Below are 22031 nucleotides of genomic sequence, written 5' to 3'. Positions count from 1 at the left end.
CACATTTGAAATTATTAGCGAACATCTCCGCTTCTGACATTATAATGGAGGGAAGGTCAGTGATGAAGAAGGTGAATAGAATTTGGTCTGTACGGTGGCACAGTCGTTCACCCTGCTGCCTCACGGCGCCAGGGACCTGTGTTCAATTCCAGGCTTTGGTCACTGTCTGCACATTGTCCACGTGTCTGCATGGGTTTCCTCCAGGTGCTCCGGTTTCCTCCCACAGTCCGAAAAACATGTTGGTTCGGTGCATTGACCATGCTAAATTCTCCCCCAGTGTACCCGAACAGGTGCCAGAGTGTGGCAACCAAAGGATTTTCACAGTAACTTCATTGCAGTGCTAATGCAAGCCTAATTGTGACACTAATGAATAAACTTTGAAAGAAAAACTGTCTCTAGACACAGTGATGTCCAGTGTTGTACAAACCTATCTGGTTTAACTTCTGTCACAAATAATGACATAAACTCGACTTTAAATACTTAAACACAATTCATTTTATTCTGTAGCTACTTAAACAACAGTAAAGATGTACAATACATAAACCAAATACTCACTGACTGTTATTTTACTTAATTTACTGTTGATTTCCACTTGCAATTAAAACCCGACCAGGATTTTGTCATATGTTTTACATGTCTCACAAATTTGATTGAGTTTTTTGAAGGGGTAACCAAGAAGGTAGATGAGGGCAGTGCAGTTGATGTTGTCTACATGGACTTTAGCAAGGCCTTTGACAAGATACTGCATGGTAGGTCGTTGCATAAGGTTAAATCTCACGGAATCCAGGGTGAGGTATCTAAATGGATACAAAATTAGCTTCTTGACAGATGCCAGAGGGTGGTTGTAGAGGCCTTTTTCAAACTGGAGGCCTGTGACCAGCGGTGTGCCTCAGGGATCAGTGCTGGGCCCACTGTTATTTGTAATTTATATTAATGATTTGGATGAGAATATAGGAGGCATGGTTGGTAAGTTTGCAGATGACACCAAGATTGGTGGCATAGTGGACAGTGAAGAAAGTTATCTCCAATTGCAACGGGATCTTGATCATTTGGGCCAGTGGGCTGACGAATGGCAGATGGAGTTTAATTTAGACAAATGCGAGGTAATGCATTTTAGTCGATCGAACCAGGGCAGGACTTATTCAGTTAATAGTAGGGTGTTAGGGAGAGTTACAGAACAAAGAGATCTAGGGGTACATGTTCATAGCTCCTTGAAAGTGGAGTCACAGGTGGACAGAGTGGTGAAGAAGGCATTTGGCATGCTTGGTTTCATCGGTCAGAACATTGAATACAGGAGTTGGGACGTCTTGTTGAAGTTGTACAAGATATTAGTAAGGCCACACTTGGAATACTGTGCACAGTTCTGGTCACCCTATTATAGAAAGGATATTATTAAACTAGAAAGAGTGCAGAAAATATTTACTAGGATCTACCGGGACTTGATGGATTGAGTTATAAGGAGAGGCTGGATAGATTGGGACTTTTTTCTCTGGAGTGTAGGAGGCTGAGGGGTGATCTTATAGAGGTCTATAAAATAATGAGGGGCACAGATCAGCTAGATAGTCAATATCTTTTCCCAAAGGTAGGAGAGTCTAAAACTAGAGGGAATAGGTTTAAAGTGAGAAGGGAGAGATACAAAGCTGTCCAGAGGGGCAGTGTTGTCACACAGAGGGTGGTGAGCGCCTGGAACAAGCTGCCAGAGCTAGTAGTAGAGGCGGATACAATTTTGTCTTTTAAAAAACATTTAGATAGTTACATGGGTACGCTGGGTAGCGAGGGATATGGGCCAAATGTGGGCAATTGGGATGAGTTTTGGGGTTTAAAAAAAGGGCAGCATGAACAAGTTGGGCTGAAGGGCCTGATTCTGTACTGTAAACCTCTATGACTCAATAATGACTAGTCAAATGAATAAAGGAATGCATAAACAATGCCATCACTACTTATGTTCATGTACAGTTATAAGCTTTATGTGATTTTACAGTTTTTAAATGGAAATTGAAACAGCCCACCCATTCAAAGTACAGACTGAGCCTGTCCCTATGGCTTTTATTCCACTACTCACTGCACAGAGGTCCATTATTTCCCTGAATACAGTGACTACTTTTGTCGAAATGTATTTCTGTCAGATGGACTGATGAATGACACTCACTTAAAGACAGCTACAAAAGCAACCCACTATATAAATAGAGGAAAATACAGGTATGGTGGCACAGTGGGTTAGCACTGCTGCCTCGCAGTGCCAGGCTCCCGAGTTTGATCCCTAGCTCGGGTCACCATCTGTGTGGAATTTGCATGTTCTCCCCGTGTCTATGTGGGTTTCCTCTGAGTGCTCCGGTTTCCTTCTACAGTCCGAAAGATGTGCTGGTTGGATGTATTGGTCATGCTAAATTCTCCCTTAGTGTCCAAAGATGTGCAGGTTAGGTGGATTGGCCATGCTAAATTGTCCCTTAGTGCCCAAAGATGTGCAGGTTAGGTGGATTGGCCATCCTAAATTCTCCCTTAGTGTCCAAAGATATGTAGGTCAGGTGAATTGGCCATGCTAAATTGACCCTTAGTGTTCAAAAATGTGTACGTCAGGTGAATTGGCCAGGGACCTGGGTTCGATCCCCAGCTCGGGTCACCATCTGTGTGGAATTTGCATGTTCTCCCCGTGTCTGTGTGGGTTTCCTCTGAGTGCTCTGTTGGTGCGTGTGTATCTGTCTGTGTGTGTGCCAGTGGGTGTGTCTTTGTTTGGCTGTGCCTATCTGTACCTGTGTGTGTGTGTGAAACACATCAAACTGTTGACAAGCCAATTTCACAGTGATCTATTTTAAATCCACTTCAAATGATACGCCTCTTTATGACGCAGTTTTCTGTTGGCTGAGGAGACCAATCCTTGAGGGGTAGATTCTGCCTCAAATTAACGATCACAGTGATGTTGTAAGCTGTTATCTCTTGTGTTGGTTTGGACTCTGCTTCCAATGTAATCAGTGATGATAGTGGTGTCGCAAGCCAGCCCATGTGGGGAGTTGGATAATTACTCTGGCGTCAACTAATGACATCGATGTGCAAGAAGGCTAATAGAATCATAGAAACCCTACAATGTAGAAAAAGGCCCATCGAGTCTGCACCGACCACAATCCCACCCAGGCCCTACCCCGATATCCCTACATATTTACCCACTAATCCCTCTAACCTACGCATCTCAGGACAGTAAGGGACAATTTTAGCACGGCCAATCGACCTAACCTGGATGTTTGTTGGCTTCATGTTCAGCTTCAACAGAACAGAAGCTTTGAACTTCCCACTTGTCTGGTTTCATCCTCCCATCCTGTGGAAGTACCAAGCTATCGAAAACACATCAGTGCAATGAGTGTAACAGATTTTGGAACTTTGCCTTTGAGAGGCCAGCCCTGACATGACGTACCGTGATGTGGCAAACACAGAGAAGGTAGAAATATTTGAGCATATTTCAATGATAACTGTCAGTCCCCCATGTTTCACAATCTTTTAATAACGTGCTTGGAACAGAGGCCTATTAAAGTTTCATTTTTGTGCGAAGGGTAAGATTGACGTTAGTCTATGTATGTATAATAAGTCAGCAACAGATAGCAAATATTTCCCCTTGTATCAAGTTATGCCCAAGAACCAGACTGTCTTTCCCAATGAAAGCACACTGTCCAAAAATGTATGAGTTAGGTGGATCGCCATGTTAACTGCATGGGGTTAGAGGACAAGGTGGTGTGGCAGTAGGGGGCAGGGGAGTGCTGGTGGTATGGGGTGGGGGGTGGGGGGAGCAGGGACACACGTTCCGTCAGGGAATCGGTGCAGTCCCGATGGAGCCGCTGGCCTCCTGCAGCATTGTAGGGATTATGTGGATTCTCTGCAAACCGGGGTCGCAAAATATGCTTAACCACTCGCGGCTGGGAAATATTTATTGTTGCGGAAATGCAACACCTTGTCCTATAAATAAGATCTTGGCCAGGAAGAACGAGTTTTAGATGTTGGAGGGACTGTCCCCGAGTCACTCTTGGCTTTCAGACTTGCGGTGGTTTCGCAGTTGCTTTGTGATGTTATCTGTTGCAAAGACTGACAAATGTGGGGGAGGAAAATCTCAGATTACGGGGTGACATGGATGGACTGGTTAGAAGGGCAGAACAGTGGCAAATAGAATTTAGCCCTGTAATGTGTGATGTGATGCACTGGGGGTGAACTAACAAGGCAAGAGAATACAGAATGAATGGTTGGACGTGAGGAAGTCCAGTTCACTTCCTTGAACACACTGCGTTCAGTTAAATGCTTGCAAGTGTTGGATCCCACACATTTATCCTCTTGGGTGGCAAGAAACGCAAGTGAAGTATGTATGATACCGAACATAGAACAGTACAGAACAGTACAGGCCCTTCAGCCCTCGATGTTGTCCTGAGCTATGTGCAAACCCAAGATCAAGCTATCTCACTCCCTATCATTCTGGTGTGCTCCATGTACCTATCCAATAACCGCTTGGAAGTTCCTGAAGTGTCTGACTCCACTATCACAGCAGGCAGTGCATTCCACATCACAACCACTCTCTAAGTAAAGAATCTACCTCGGACATCCCTCCTGTATCTCCCACCATGAACCTTATAGTTATGCCCACTAGTAACAGCTACATCCACCCAAGGAAATAGTCTCTGAACGTCCACTCTATCAATCCCCCTCATCATCTTATAAACTTCTATTAAGTCGCATCTTACCCTCCTCCACTCTAAAGAGAGAAGCCCCAGCTCCCTCAACCTGTCCTCATAAGACCTACCCTCCAAACCAGGCAGCCTCCTAATGAGGTAACAATTCAAGGGCAGCCAGCATTCCTGCCAACACCAGGAAACCAGCAGGAACACGGAAGGATAGAGAGATGGAAGAAGATTGAAAGAATGATTGCGCGAAGGTTGACTGATGTCTGACAGCTTGTGGGGTCTTAAAGCGGCACCTTATTACCCAGGAGTCTCATCAAGAAATGATCTTGCCAAACGAAGCTAGAATGCACTGCGATAGGTGAGTTTGACAAGAGCGGTGTTGTAATCTAAACTATCGGGCTGAAATTCTGAAGGATGATAAACTAACACGAGCATACTGACAAGGGAAGTGTAGCCCACAACATTAAGTTGGCTACAGTGAATGGGTTGCTTTGCAGGCTGTTAGAGACGAGTCAGCTTCTCTTTGCAAGGCAGTAGTTAAACGGCGACGCTTGTTGCATATCGAGTAAACAATGAGCATATCCAGTAACAACACTGCTTGCAGTATTTTGGACCGAATCCCTTCATTACAGGACTCATGGTCTCTTTGGACGAACATGAAACAATATAAAGTGCTTTCAGGGGAAAGGTACTCACAACACAGGACAACAAATGTGGGAGACATGCATTCAGGGCAGCCAATTATCTCCCATGAGATTGTTCTCGATAGCTGAGAATGTGGCGAATCAAGGGGTTGGCGCAAAGATACTACATAGAGCATTATTAATATTGTGGACAACAGTGGTCAGGTGAATGTTGAACAGCCAGCAACATGTGTTTCCCGTTCATCGCTATTCTCTCTCATGCAAGTCATGCACAGGAGCAGCAGTTAAATCGTGGAGCATCCGTAAACTTCAGAGGAGGCGAAAGGGGTTTCCAAACATGCAAATCTGTACCGCCAGCACTGCCAAACTCACAAGCGAATATTGTCGGAGATTCATTGTAGTGAACAAAGCTCAAATCAGTAGCTGGCAGAGGCAGTGGAGGAATCTTCCAGCTGTAGGCCCAAAAGCGGCCCCACATTGCAGAGGCTGCGGCTGATTAGGCACATCTCGATTCATGGTCATTTGTAGCGGCTGAGGTAGGAACGTGACATGAATTGAAACGGTTATGTTTCACCCAGGTCATGAGTGCATGCTGAACTCTGGCTTCAGAAGTTAAATGAAGGGTGGGCAATAAGTGCTAACCCTACCAGCTATGCCAACGTCACATGAAGAAAGTCTCCTGCCACCATGACGCATTAGACACTAATTCTAGTTCTCTGCTGGCTTCCACTAGGCTGATGGGACAAGACCAGACCTTCATCAGTACGGGCCAGGGAACTTGAAAGTGGCAACTTAAAAATGGAATTGTACGGGAAGCAACATAAGAACTAGGAGCAGGAGTAAGCCATCTAGCCCTTCGCGCCTGCCCCGCCATTCAATAAGATCATGGCTGATCTGAAGTGGATCAGTTCCACTTTCCCGCCCTCTCCCCATAACCTTTAATCCCCTTGTCTATCAGAAATCTGTCTACTTGTGACTTAAATATATTTAGCGAGGCAGCCTCCACCACTTCAACGGGCAGAGAATTCCAGAGATTCACCACCCTTTGAGTGAAGAAGTTCCTCCTCAACTCCGTTCTAAACTGCACTCCCCCCCTTATTTTGAGACTGTGCCCTCTAGTTCTGGTTTCATTCATTGAACAAATTCACACGTTAAAAATAATCTAAAAGCGACTGTGTCTTTATAAGGCGACTGTGTGCAGAAGGGACCAGAAGCGATTTTTAAAAATTTATGACAAATTTCACATCGACATACAGCTGAGGTTAGATTTTTCTATTTCCACTTGTAAACAATTTACCGATTAGACTCAGTTGATATTTCACCCTGTTCTTTATCTCCTCTCTGAACTTCCTCTGGGTCCCTGCATAGATAAGTGGATTGATGCAGGAACTCAGGAACTGAAGCATGTATCCACTTTCCTCGAGAATAAATTTCGACTCACTGAAATTAGAACCTGTGGAGTAAGTAACGTTCGCAATTCGGACATAGAGCACCGTTACAAAATATAGCAAATAAAGCAGGATGAAACTGCCCGAGATGGCAAAGAGCAAAACCATGGATTTTTTCCGCTTCTCCATCTCTGGGTCACTCTGAATCTCTCCATGGTTCTGGGTCCGGAGTCTCCTGCGGGCTCTGTTAGCTGCCAGGATGTGTCTGACGGTCACAGCATTGAGCAATAAAATCAGAATGAATGGCAGACAAGGGGTTACAATGGAGCGAATCCAGTCATAAGCGGCCCATGCACGAGATGTATAAAACATTAATTTTATGCTGCAGTACCAAGGTACATTGTTAATGATGTACGTAGGCTCAAATATAAAATACATGAATGTATTTTTTACGCAGCTTAGCGTGGACACAATCCCTATAACCAGTGCTGCAGTTCTCTGTGTGCAATATCTCATTTTTAACTTCTGGCAACAAATAGCCACAAATCGATCGAAGGTGAAAACAACAGTTAACCAGGCCGAACTATCAATGGCGGCATAGATGAGGGAAGCTCGGAGACTGCAGAGCGGCGTGATGGACAGGAAACTGGAGGGGAAATAAATCCCAGCAATCCGGCTCAGTATCACAGCAGTGACTATAACGAGGAGATCCGTCACTGCCATAGACACCAAGTAATAAATGATACATCCGGAGAGTCCGCATCTTCTTCGAGGCAGAATCACAATCACCGCCAGGTTGGCTGTTCCAGATGGAAACATAGAAATGGATAATGCGGTCAGGTATGCGGTAGGGGGTGAAAAAAGGAGAGATAATGATTTGAGGACTCAACAAAAAATTGTGAGTTAACAAACTTAATATGAGAACCTGATCCTGAGTTGGAGGTTTCTCCTTACGGAGAATAAGTATTTCTACATTTTAAAATATCAGACTATTATATTTGAATGCTAAATTATATAATAAGCCCAACAGTTTAAGAAGGCACTGCAAACTGATTGACCTGGGAGCATCGAATCATCACAAAAAATATATTGCCCATATCAGCAGTAATTATAGAACCTGGTGATATGAATATTGAGAAGGAAGTCAATGATAGAACATTACAGCACAATCAGGCCTTTCGGCCCACAAGTTGCGCCGATCCTATCCCTACCTACCAGGCCTATCTATAACCCTCAATCCCATTAAATCCCATGTGCTCATCCAGAAGTCTCTTAAAAGACCCCAGCGAGTTCGCCTCCACCACCACCGACGGCAGCCGATTCCACTCACTCACCACCCTCTGAGTGAAAAACTTACCCCTGCCATCTCCTCTGTAATGATATTTTTAAACTGAGCGTCCAAAATGTTCAATGAATTACTTCAAAAAAGATGCAATTCTTGAAAATTCCTCAGCGAAACTGCAGTCGTTTTTAAGAGACAGGGGAGCGAAGCAATGGGTTTTGGACAAATTCACTAAACGGCCACAGTTACCCTGCTTATATATTAGTCAACATCTTGCTGCATTAATCCCATACAATCAGTTAATTAAATTATTCAATCTTTCCAATTAGTGCATCATTTACAGGAATTACAACGTCAATATATAGTTCATCTATATTTACCCCGTGATAACAATGTCATAACTCACGTATAGTAACAACGACACAAACACAATTATAACCACATTTGTATTGGTATAACAGTTTACGAAATGGCACATGTGGACTGTCTTAGAAACGCAATCTAACAACAATTCTTTATTGATGACCTTGTGATATTTCAGTGAGCGGAACAGTGCAAAGAACACACAGAACTGATTTTTAAAAAAATTGTTGGCGTCTGATAATGTACCTCCGGACAGAACCAATATCATAACAGATGTGATTTTGCACTGTAATAACAGCGTGCTTAATCAGTCACTATTATTTTGGTCCAATAACTCAAGCCCCGTAATTAAGCCTCCAACAAAAGATCTTAACATTCACACTTCCGTAATGGTTTGCTGATTTAATATCAGTAGTTAGGTCAATAATAAGCATGTATGTCGTCAGCTGGTATCGGCAAAACGTGACAAGTTATAGAATCAAAATAAGGAAGTTATGCATTTTAATAGACAAGGCAGCAAAACTAAAACAAAAGGAAAAATAATAGTCAATGCAGAACATACGAAAGTTGAAGTAATTGCGTTGTTAAAATTACAGTATAGCAAATGAGATATTATGCCAGTTAAAAGCAAGAAAAATCTCGTATGTGGACAGAAAGTATTAGTAAAACGGGTGGAGGATTCAGCGGTGATTTACGCTGTGACTAACTACAAAATTTTACCTGGAACACCAACAGCTGCAAGCACGGGATAGTAAATGACAAACACGAGACCGGTTGGAATGACATGCATTTCTATCAGAAGCTCTAAGTGCGCTTTGCACTGCAATGGGAAATGACTGCCACTTTTATACTTAATACAAGGCTTTAGGGAGCTAATTAAGTTGGTTTGCTATGTGATGTTAATTCTACTTATTGCAGTAAGAACAGCTGTTTCTGAATTGATGGAATAGATTTTTCTTCTGGGATCTGAGTGAATTGCCCAGAGATTATTCTCATACAATTTCTTCTCAAAACAAGAATAAAAGTCTGTGTTTTGGGCTGCCGATGGAAGCAGGGACATTCACGATTGACTCTGCTTGGAAATACGCTGTGTTCTTTGGCTACAGCAAGAATTCCGATCCCAGCTACTGCACGATGGTCCGGGGATGCATCTATCATGTTCGACAGGCAGGAAGATTCCTGGCAAAGACCCCAATGTCATGCGACAAAGAATCAGACAATTATAGGAAATTTGAGGCATAGGCACATAATGAGTCCATTCGGCCCATCGGCTCTGTTCTGGCCGAAAAACAAAACCCACATCTGAACCAAATCTTTAAGAATTGGCCCATAGGTCAAAGCAATCAAAGCACTCGAGGTGCCTATCCAGACAACTTTTTTTTAAATGATAGCCGCTCCAGAAACATCCAACCCACTTGTAAGGAGAACCATTTCCTTACATTGCATTTCCCATTCCTACCTTTCACTTTAAGCTGATAACCCGCAGACACTAAAGGAAAACAGATAGATACTTTTCACCGACTCTATCGACGCGCAACACATTTTGTTGTACTCCAATCAAATTTCAGCTCAGCCTCTGTTGCAAGGAGTACAACAGCAGTTTATTCAATCCTCGAGATAATTGCCCCTCTGGACCCTTTTGTATCTCCCCCCTCTCACCGTAAACCTATGCCCTCTAGTTTTAGACTCCTACTTTTGGGAAATGATGTTGACTATCCAAATGACCTGTGTCCCTCATTCTTTTATTGGCCTCCAGAAGATCATCCATAAGTCTCCTATGCTCCAGGGAAAAAAGTCCCACGCTATCCACCCTCCCCTTATAACTCAGACCATCAAGTCCCAGTATCATCCTCAAAATCTTTTCTGAATTCTTTCTCATTTAATAATATTCTTTCTATAATAGGGTGTCCAGAGCTATACACAGTATTCCAAGTGTGGCCTTACCAATGTCTTGTACAACTTCAACAACGCATCCCAACTGCTGTATTTAATGTTCAGACCAATGAAACCAAACATGCTGAATACCTTCTTCACCACTCTGCCCACCCGTGACTCCACTTATGAACCTGTATCCCTAGATCTCTCTGTTCCATAGCTCTCCCCAACGCCTTACCATTAACTGAGTAAGCCCTGCCCTGGTTCGATCGACCAAAATACATCACCTTGCATTTATCTAAATTAAACTCCATCTGCCATTCGGCAGCCCATTGGCCCAACTGATCAAGATCTTGTTGCAATCCTAGATAACCTTCATCACTGTCCACTATGCCACCAATCTTGGTGTCATCTGCAAACTGACTAACCATGCCTCCTAAAATCATTAATATAAATCACAAATAACAGTGGACCCAGCACCGACCCCTGAGGCACACCGCTGGTCACGTGTCTCCAGTTTGAAAAGCAACCCTCCACAACCACCCTCTGTGTTCTGTCATCAAGCCAACATTGTTTCCAATCAGCTACCTCACCCTGGATCCCGTGCGTTTTAACCTTGTGCCGCTTGGATTCAGGGGAGGGATGGGGTGCACAAGGGTGGCTGAGGGATGGGAATTTTGAAGAGGGTTGGAGCGTGGTTGGGGGTATGTGTGTGGAGGGCGGTGAGGGGCTGATGAGGTATGTGGAGAGGGGGGATTGGGGGTGCTGAGGGCTGTGCAATGTCTCCTGGAGTGGGGTAGGCGGATAGGGATAGCCGCCGCCAGATCACACGGCAGCGAGTGAGTGAACCTTGCCACGAAGAGTGACTCTCTTTCCGTCCTGCCTGCCCACCTCTCACCGTCACCGCCATCCTCATTACCTCCTCCTACACATCATGTGATTGAGGTTCAATCTTCAGGTGGGCTCCCCGCCATAAGTTTGTGGTCCTGGTAGCGGATCCACTGCACCCCTCCACGATTGACCACGTGGAAGCGTTGGACACATTATAGTGGTTCCAAAGGCCACCTCAGGCTCTGGCTTCCACACTAGGGTCATCAGTCAAGCCTGTACCAGTTATCCCTTGACCCCCGTAGCTTGAGCTCGTTCTCCAACAATCTGGGGGATGTCTAAACTCCGGAAATGCTAGCTGTCCTGCATGTCATACAAACATGTGCGTGTTCACGTGGTCACATACAATCTACACGTTTATGGAATGAAATCCTTTCTAATGATGAAGCATAGAATCATAGAACCCTACAGTGCAGAAAGAGGCCCTTCAGCCCATCGAGTCTGCACCGAACACAATCCCACCCAGGCCCTACCCCCATATCCCTAAATATTATCCCCACTAATCCCTCTAACCTACACATCCCTGGACACTAAGGGGCAATGTTTTAGCACAGCCAATCAACCTAACCCGCACATCTTTGGACTGTGGGAGGAAACCGGAGCACCCGGAGGAAACCCATGCAGACACAAGGAGAATGTGCAAACTCCACACAGACAGTGACCCGAGCCGGGAATCGAACCCAGGACCCTGGAGCTGTGAGGCAGCAGTGCTAACCACTGTGCTACTGTGCCACATAGTCCCTGATCTAGGATGGACCACAGGGTGATGTTCATGCCATCTAAATACCCTGCGCATGGGGCATATCAGTGATGTAACCAGCCAGGGCACGCCCTGAAAATGTATTTATTTGTTAATGTAAGCAACAGTTATTCTCCAAAATCTGTATTTATAATTGTAACCATTCAGGGCTCCCCCAGAAACTATATTTGTAATCATAAACATCCAGGACTGTCCAAAACCAGTATTTAGAATTTGAACCATACAGAATTCCCTCAGAATCCGTATTTTTAATTGTAACCATCCAAGATTATCCCAGTGTGTATATTTATGATTGTAATCATCCTGGATTCTCCCGGAATCTGCATTTATGACTATAAGAAGTCTCACAACACCAGGTTAAAGTCCAACCAGTTTATTTGATAGTAATCCCACAAGCTTTCGGAAACAGTGTTCCTTCGTCAGGTGTGTGGAAGGTTCTGTAACCAGGCAGATCTCTGCAGAAACTTGATGTATAATTGCAACCATCCAGGTCCACCCCAAAACCTGTAATTATAGCTGTGACAATCCAGGTCTCCCTAGGATCTGTATTTATTATTTGTAGCCATCCAGTGCTCCCCCACAAACTGCATTTATAATTGTAGCCATCCAGGGCATCTCCAGAATTTGAAAATATATGAATGTAAACATCCTGGGCTCCCTCGGAAATTGTACTTTGATTGTAACCAGTCAGAACTCTCAGAACCTGTATTTATTAATCTAAACATTCACCAAGCCCTCGATTCTTAAGAAAATTTTGAGCCTAGATGCCTTTAGCCCTATGTTTTGAGGGTTTTCACAGTAAATTCATTCCACTGCTAATGTAAGCCTATTTGTAACACAAACAAACAATCTTGAAAACTTTAAACTTTAATGTTGTGTGCATCCAACATTCACCGCATTTTTTTCAACTCAGTGTTTCCCCAGACTGAGCACCAAAGTTCAGAACGTCCTACGTCCCCGATAGTTTGTGTTTAAACTTGTTCCTGTTCTGTACCTCCATCCTCTCATTCCCCATGCCCACTCCCAGAATTTTTGTTCAATATTGTCCAGGAATCCACCTGCAGTTTGTGTAGACGTTGATACCATCTGTGATTCCCATGGGTCCTACGTTTAAAATTGTAAGCATTCAAGATTTAGAACATAGAACACTACAGCACAAACAGGCCCTTCGGCCCACAAGTTGCGCCAATCATATCCCTACCTACCAGGCCTATCTATAACCCTCAATCCCATTAAATCCCATGTACTCATCCAGAAGTCTCTTAAAAGACCCCAGCGAGTTCATAAGAACATAAGAACATAAGAAATAGGAGCAGGAGAAGGCCATCCAGCCCTTCGAGCCTGCCCCGCCATTCAATAAGATCATGGCTGATCTGTCGCTGCTCGGTTCCACTTTCCCGCCCTCTCCCCATAACCCTTAATCCCCTCGCTTATCAAAAACCCATCAACCCGCGTCTTAAAAATATTTAGCGAGGCAGCCTCCACCACTTCAACGGGCAGAGAATTCCAGAGATTCACCACCCTTTGAGTGAAGAAGTTCCTCCTCAACTCCGTTCTAAACCGCCCCCTTTTATCTTGAGGCTGTGCCCCCTAGTCCTATTGTCTTTTTTGAGCGGGAAGAGTCTTTCCACCTCTATCCTATCCATCCCATTCATCATCTTATATGTCTCAATGAGATCTCCTCTCATTCTTCTAAACTCTAATGAGTACAAGCCCAGTTTATTCAGCCTCTCCTCATAGCTCAACCCCCTCAACTCCGGTATCAGCCTAGTAAACCTCCTCTGCGCTCCCTCCAAGGCCAAAATATCTTTGCGCAGGTGCGGCGCCCAAAAATGCACACAGTACTCCAGCTGCGGCCTCACCAATGCCCTATACAGCTGCAGCAAGACCTCCCTACTTTTATATTCAATCTCCCTCGCTATGAAGGCCAGCATCCCATTCGCCTTCCTGACCACCTGCTGCACCTGCAAGCTGGGTTTTTGCGACTCATGCACAAGGACCCCGAGGTCCCTCTGCACCGCCGCCTGCTGCAGTTTTTCGCCACGTAAGTAATAGTCCTTCTTTTTCCTACCAAAGTGGACCACCTCACACTTGCCAACATTAAATTCCATTTGCCATTTCCTGGCCCATTCGCCCAGCCTATCTAGATCCTTCTGCAGACTCTCTACACCCTCCGCACAATTTGCCGTTCCCCCAATCTTGGTGTCATCAGCAAATTTCGACACTCTACACTCGGTTCCCTCCTCCAGATCATCTATATAAATGGTAAAAAGCTGAGGCCCCAGCACCGACCCCTGGGGCACTCCACTAGTCACCATCCGCCAATCCGAATAGCACCCGTTGACCCCCACTCTCTGCCTCCTATTTGACAACCAATCCTCTATCCACACTAACACCCTACCCCCAACTCCACCTCCACCACCACCGCCGATTCCACTCGCTCACCACCCTCTGAGTGAAAAACTTACCCCAAATTCCCCGATTACTCCGATTGAGAATTTCCAGGCTTCAATCGAAACCCCCTTCAAACGTTTGATTAACCAGGGTTACTGCAGAGAATGTGATTCTGCCCAGAAGTTGGAAATCTCTGCCAGGCTACATAGAATCAAGCTGGAGAATCCAGGTCATTCTGTGCGTCTTCAAGTAACTTGTTACTCTCTGCTTAAAGCCAATTCTAAGAATGTATCAAGCACACCCAAATCTACTTCTTTCTTTCTCCAAACAAAAAACAACACATTCAAAATCCAATTGAACCCAATTCATGGTCCCTACAGGAGAGACAAACAAGCATTGTCCTTTCTTCCCGCTTAGAAAGGACAGCAGGACTAGAGGGCACAGCCTCAGAATAATGGGGGTGGGGGGGCAGTTTAGAGCAGAGTTGAGGAGGAACTTCTTCACTCAAAGGGTGGTAAATCTCTGGAATTCTCTGCCCGTTGAAGTGGTGGAGGCTGCCTCGCTAAATATTTTTAAGTCACGGGTAGATAGGTTTCTGACAGACAAGGGAATTAAGGATTATGGGGAGAAAGCGGGAAAGTGGAACTGATCCACTTCAGATCAGCCATGATCTTATTGAATGGCAGGGCAGGCTCGAAGGGCTAGATGGCCTACTCCTGCTCCTATTTCTTATGTTCTTATGGTTGGCCTCACTTTTTCGCTTGCTCGGTCGTGCTCACTTGCTCAGCCTGGTTTATTCAGTCGCTCGGTGGGCTACACATATTCGATCAGTCTCTCTCGGTCGGTTGGTCAGTTCCGCTCACTCAGTCAGTCGGCCTCAGTTGTTCAGTCGATCTCACTCAATCAGCCATCCTGGTTTACACAGTTGGTGTGTCGCCCTCTCTCAGTCGATCAGCCCGGCTCGCTCGGTTGTTCAGTCAGCCTCACTCTTCAGTTGATTGGTTTCAAAGCGCGCTTGAAGGGTTGACCTCACTCAGTATGCATCACTGTCAGTCAGTCCATCATTCTTGCTCAGTTGGTCAGCAGAACCCACACTCTGTCTCACTCTGCACCTCCCTCTCAGTCTCCCTCTCCCTTTATGTCTCTGACTCCTTCTCTGTCGCCCTTTGCCTGCTTCTCTGTCTGCACCTCCATCTCTCTAGTCTCTCGCACTCTTGCTGCCAGTCTCCCTGTCCCTCTTATTGTCACACTTTCTGTGTGTCTCTTTCTCCTCTCTGTCTCTTTCTCTCTTTGTTCTCTCTCTCTGTCTTTCCCTCTGTCGCTCTCCCTCTGTTGCTCTCCCTGTAGGTCTCTCTGGGCTGGCATGGTGGCACCATCGTTAGTACTTTGGATTCAAAATGCCATAGTTCCAGGTTCGATTCATGGCTTGGGTCACTGTCTGTGCGCTGGTTTTCTCCCACATTCTGAAAGACGTGTGGGTTAGGTGCATTGGCCGTGCTCAATTCTCACTCATTATACCCGAATAGGCGGCAGAGAATGGCAACTATGGCACTTTCAGAGTAAGTGCATTGCAGTGTTAATGTAAGTCTACTGACAATACTAATCAATAAACTCTCTGTCTTTCCCTCACTCTGCCTTCTGCTTTTACTGTTTCCATTGCTCTCAGTCTGCCTCTCAGTCTCGCACTCTTTCCCAACATTCCTTCTCTCTCTCTGCCTCTGTCCATCTGTCTCCTTCTCCACCTCACCCTCTCTGTTTCTTTCTCTCTGTCTCTGTATTTGTTCATCTCTCTACCCCTCTCTGTCTCTTTTATACCCCTTTGCTCTTGCGCCCCCTCTCTTTTCAGCCCTCTCTCTCACTCCATCTACCCCACCCCCTGTCTGTCCTTCTCGGCCCCCTCCTTCACTCACTTCTTCTCTATCTCCCCTTTCTCTGTGCTCTTTCACTCCTCTCTCTACCTCTATTGCTCCTTCCCTCCATCTCTCTCTCCACCTTTCCCTCTTTGTCAGCCACACCCCCCTATACCCGAAATATGACCTTGATTGACCCCTCCCCCAACACATATTAAACTGTGAACCCTGCCTTGTGGCAGGAGCTGGTGTGCTGCACCTGTCCATGTGTAATCTGTGACCTCACCTCTCCTATCCCTTCCCCATCCTGGTCCTTTACCTCTGATTGGAGGATGATTGTACAACTGTGTGAGGGATAAAGATGATAAAGCTGACTTGCCAATGAGAGGGCAGAAATTCTGGGAGTTTGGTGAGAAATTGTGATGAACTGCAATTTTGCTCACCATTTGGAGAGGAGGAATGGTGTGCAATCAATTTCTATGCAATCTGAGTCAGGAACCACAATATGGACAGGTTGAGAAATCAGTTGGAGAGCAGAGCAGCTGAGCAATGACTCATGTGTCTAATCAGTGTGAAGATGGTTGGGGATTTACAGTTTGAATGTCCACTCGGAAGAGAGTGAGAGGCCTTGTGTGTGGGTTGAATGAATTGACTAATTGTTGTAATGGGAACTTTCAGCACATTTTTCAACTGCGGTCTGCATTGAGTCTGTGTCACTGCATATACTGCAGTGTTTGTGCAGCAGCTCAGGAGCTGCAGCATAAAGCCCAATTCCATGATTAAACTGATGAAACACTGCAGAAAAGTACCCTAACCAGGATATCCGGTCAGATACAGAATAAACCATGAACATTGACCAGAAGAGGATGAAATTGGCTGAGATAACAAACAGTAAAATGATGGAAATCCTTCAATTCTCCATCTCTGGGATCTGGGATTCTCCCCGCTGCTGTGAGCCTGGAGTCTCCTGCAGGCTCTGTTGCCCATTAAAATATGTCTGACGGTGAGAACATTGAGCAGCAGAATCAGGACAAATGGGACACATGGATTTAAAATGTTGTGGAGGAACTGGATTGCTAACCAGGCTGGAGATTCCACAGCAGCAGCTGTTATGTCACAAAACCACGGGCCATTCACAAGCTAACATTTACCCATTAACATAGAATACAAGGAAATGTTCTTTAAACCGCTGAGCACAGTTACAGAACCAGATCCGTCATTTTCTCACTGGAATATTTATTTTCAGCTTCAGGCAGCAAATGGCCACAAATCGATCAAAGGTGAAAGTGACAGTGAACCAGAAAGAACAGTCAGTGGCTGTATACAGCAGGCTGGTGTGTATATTACACACTGGGATGGGCTCGAGGAAATAGAACTGTTTCATTAAGACGATGGGGATATGTCTCAATATCGGGTCAAAGATAATGACCAGTAGATCCCGCAGTGTCACGGCCACCAGGTAACACGTGACACTTTCAGACCGACCATAGCTTCTGCTCTTCAGGTTCACAATTGTGATTAAGTTCACTGAAAGGAATGCAAATAAATAATTAAATTGTGCATTGGGCTGGCAAAGTAGCTATTGCTTTGAGTGAGGTTTATTTTGACAAAGACAAAGAAATACAAACACGTTCACGCACAACGACAAACTCTCCCAGAGACGCAGGAAGGCAAACACAAACGGACAAAGAAAGCAAAGTAAACACTCTCATCCAAATTAAGAAATACTCACAAATATTAATGCATGCATGCACACACATAAACATAAACACAAGAATGTAAGGACACACAATAAAAAATATGTTCTCATGCACCATAGAACGATAGAAAATTACAGCTCAGAAACAGACCTTTTGGCCCTTCTTGTCTGTGCTGAACCATTTTTTTGCCTAGTCCCACTGACCTGCACCTGGACCATATCCCCCCACACCCCTCTCATCCATGCACCTGTCCAAGTTTTCCTTAAATGTTAAAAGTGACCCCGCATTTATCCGGCAGCTCATTCCACACTCCCACCACTCTCTGTGTGAAGATGCTCCCCCCAATATTCCCTTTAAACTTTTCCCCCTTCACCCTTCACCTGTGTCCTCTAGTTTTTTTCTCCCCGAGCCTCAGTGGAAAAAGCCTGCTTGCATTCACTCTATCTATACCCATCATAATTTTATACACCTCTATCAAATCTCCCCTCATTCTTCTACGATCCAGAGAATAAAGTCCTAACCTATTCAACCTTTCTAGAACATGGAACATAGAACAGTACAGCACAGTACAGGCCCTTTGCCCCTCAATGTTGTGCCGAGCTATGTCCAATCCCAAGATCAAGCTAACCCACATCCCTTTCTCTGTAATTCAGTTTCTCAAGTCCCGGGAACATCCTTGTAAACCTTCTTTGCACTCTTTCAGCCTTCTTAATATGCTTCTTGTAATTAGGTGACCAAAACTGCACATAATACTCTAAATTCGGCCTCACCAATGTCCTACACAACCTCACCATAACATTCCAACTTTTATACTCAATACTTTGATTTATAAAGGCCAATGTACCAATGCACAGGTACAGACACACTCACATACACATTGACCTAAACGCACACATGCACAATCACACCCACATAATATACACACAAAAACAAACCCAAACACAGACACAGACATAACCATGTCCACAAGCAACTGCACCCACACAACCACAATCACACATCAAGACACACAGTCACAAACACACACACACACAAACACACACACATAAATAAACACATTTGATGATCGAAGCAAACACATTCAAACACACAAACTCAAGAATCCTCAAAAATTTTGAAACCCCTTCAGAACAATGCACACTTAGAAAGGCTCATATAAAACTCTCACACAATATATAGACACGCATAATCTTACTCTTTCTCACACACACATCAATGGATACAAAATAGACATACCGTCACGATCTCTCTCTCTCTCTCACACACACACATATCGCCAGAGACAATATAGACACACATGCATACACACACAACCTCTCACACGCACATCAGGAGAGACAATATAGACACACATTCACAATCTCTCTCTCTCTCACACGCGTTCAAATAAACAATATAGCTAGTTTCCTTTTGGAGTTCATGTGAACTTTTTTTTAATTTTAATTTTAATAGCCCTTTGCTGAACGTTAAAGTTCTCCCAATCCCCTAGCTTAGCACTAGTGTTGCTGTTTGCTATGTCCTAGTTTTTGTCTTTATGTCCTCTTCGAAATCCTTGATTAGCCATGGAACATTTCTCTTCCTTTTATAATTCCTCATCCTCTCAGGAATATGCTTTAATGAGATGTATTCAATATGTCCCCAAACAACCACCGATGCTCCTCAACAATCCTGTTTTTGATACAGCCATGATGTCATACTTAACCAATAAAGCAACTATGTCTCCTGTTTCATCTCTCAAACATATGTGTTTGAGAGAGTTTGTGTGAGTGTGTATATGTTGTCTCTGTCAATGTGCGTGTGTGCGAGAGAGATTGTGTGTGTGTGTGTGTGTGTGTGTGTGTGTTCATATTGCCTCTATCAATGTGTGTGTAAGAAAGAGATTGTGTTTCTATGTCACCATTGTCCCTATCGAAACTAGCTTGACCTCTTTTGTGTGGAAGTTGCAGGAATCAATCATAAAGGAGAAGGTGAATGAACATTTGGAAAGATAAAGCTCAATCCACCATTGCAGGCACGTGTCTCTGTGTATGTGCGTGTGTGTTTGTTTGTGATTTCATTTGAATATCCCCTGGAACATTTTTTTCACTCTCCTGGTATCATGCACTTTTGCTTAGTTGGAGGTGGAATCTTTAACTCTGGCCTTGCTTCACACACCTCTGGAGCCTATCTTAAGGATAGTTGGACTGCACTCTGTAGGAATGAGCACGGTAGATAGTGGTTAGCACTGCTGCCTCACAGCGCCAGGGTCCCAGTTCAATTTTGTCACTTGTCTGTGTGGAGTTTGCACGTTCTCCCCGTGTCTGTGTGGGTTTCCACTGGGAGCTCTGGTTTTCACCCGAACTCCAAAGATGTGCTGGTTAGGTTGATTGGCCATGCTAACATTGCCCCTTAGTGTCCTAAGGTCCTTAGGTTAGAGGGATTAGTGGGTGATAATATGTTTGATTCCCGGCTTGGGTCACTGTCTGTGTGGAGTTTGCCCATCCTCCCCGTGTCTGTGTGGGTTTCCACTGGGAGCTCTGGTTTTCACCCAAACTCCAAAGATGTGTGGGTTAGGTGGATTGGCTAAGTTGCCCCTTAGCATCCCAGGATGCGTAGGTTAGGGAGATAAATATGTGGGTCTACAGGGATAGGGTCTGGGTATGATGCAGTGTCAGACAGTCGATGCAGACTCGGCAGACCGATTGGTCTACTTCTACACTATTGGGTTTCTACGATTCTAAGTCATGCTTGACAAACGTTCTTGAGTTCTTTGACGACATTGCCAGCAAGGTTGATAATGGAGAATCAGTTGATGTGGTATATCATAGAGTCATAGACGTTTACAGCATGGAAACAGGCACTTTGGCCCAAATTGTCCATGCTGCCAAGTTTTTACAACTAAAAGAGTCCTTGTGTTTAGTCATACCCCTCTACACCAGTTTTAACCTGAAACTGAATTATTTTTAAAAACAAAAGACATGCCTGCATCTATTACTACCCCAGGTAGCTTGTTCCAGGCACTCGAGATTCTTTATGTAAAAATATTGCCCCTCTGGAGCCTTTTGTATCACTACCCTCTCATCTTAAACTTGTGCCCTTTAGTTTTAGACACGCCTACCTTTGGGAAAAAATGTTCGGGAAAAAATATCTATGGCCCTCATGATATTCCAGATCTCTATAAGATCAATCCTAAACCTCTGATGCCCCAGGGGAAAAAATGGCCCAGTCAATCCAGCACTCCTTATAACTCAAAATACCAAATTTCTGTATCACTCTAGTTAATTATTTCAGCACTCTTTTTCGTTTAATATTCTTTCTGTAACAGGTTGACCAGAACTGTATGCAGTATTCCAAATGTGGCATTACTAACGCCTTGTACGATTACAACAAGACATCGCAACTCCTTTATTTAATGTTCTGACCAATGAAAACAAGCATGACGAAAACCATCTTCACCATTCTGTCCACCTGTGATTCAACTTTGAAGCAGTTACGATTCTGCCCCTTTTGATCTCTTTGTTCTATAACTCTCCTCAGCGCCCTACCATTAGCTGAGTAAGTCCTGCCCTGTTTCGACCCACCAAAATGCATCATCACGCATTTGCCTAAATTAAACTCCATCTGCCATTCATCGGCCCACTGGCCCAATTGATCAAGATCCTGTTGCAATCCTAGATAACTTTCTTTACTGTCCACGATGCCACCAATCTTGGTGTCATCTGCAAACTTACTAACCATGCCTCCTAACTTTTCATCAGAATCATTAATATAAATGATAAATAATAGCGGACTCAGTACCGATTCCTGAGGCACACCGCTGGTCACAGGCCTCCAGTTTGAATAACAGCCCTGCACTACCACACACTGTCTTCTGTCATCAAGCAAGTTTTGTAGCTAATTGGCTACCACACCTTGGATCCCATGAGATTTAACCTTATGCAATAATCTCCCATGCGATACATTGTCAAAGGCCTTGCCAAAGCTTTGTCAGACTTCCAGAAGACGTTTGACAAGGTGCAACATAAAGGACTGATCCACAAAGCGAAATCATAGTGTATTGGATGTAGACGTACTAGATTCATAGAATCATAGAACCCTACAGTGCAGAAAGAGGCCCTTTGGCCCATCGAGTCTGCACCGAACACAATCCCACTCAGGCCCTACCCCCATATCCCTACATATTATCCCCACTAATCCCTCTAATCTGTATATCCCTGGACTCTAAGGGGCAATTTCTTAGCATGGTCAATCAA

Source organism: Carcharhinus amblyrhynchos, chromosome X (genome assembly GCF_965287045.1).
Source record: "Carcharhinus amblyrhynchos chromosome X, sCarAmb.v2.hapA, whole genome shotgun sequence".
Classification (NCBI taxonomy): Eukaryota; Metazoa; Chordata; class Chondrichthyes; order Carcharhiniformes; family Carcharhinidae; genus Carcharhinus; species Carcharhinus amblyrhynchos.
This window is presented reverse-complemented; position numbering follows the sequence as displayed.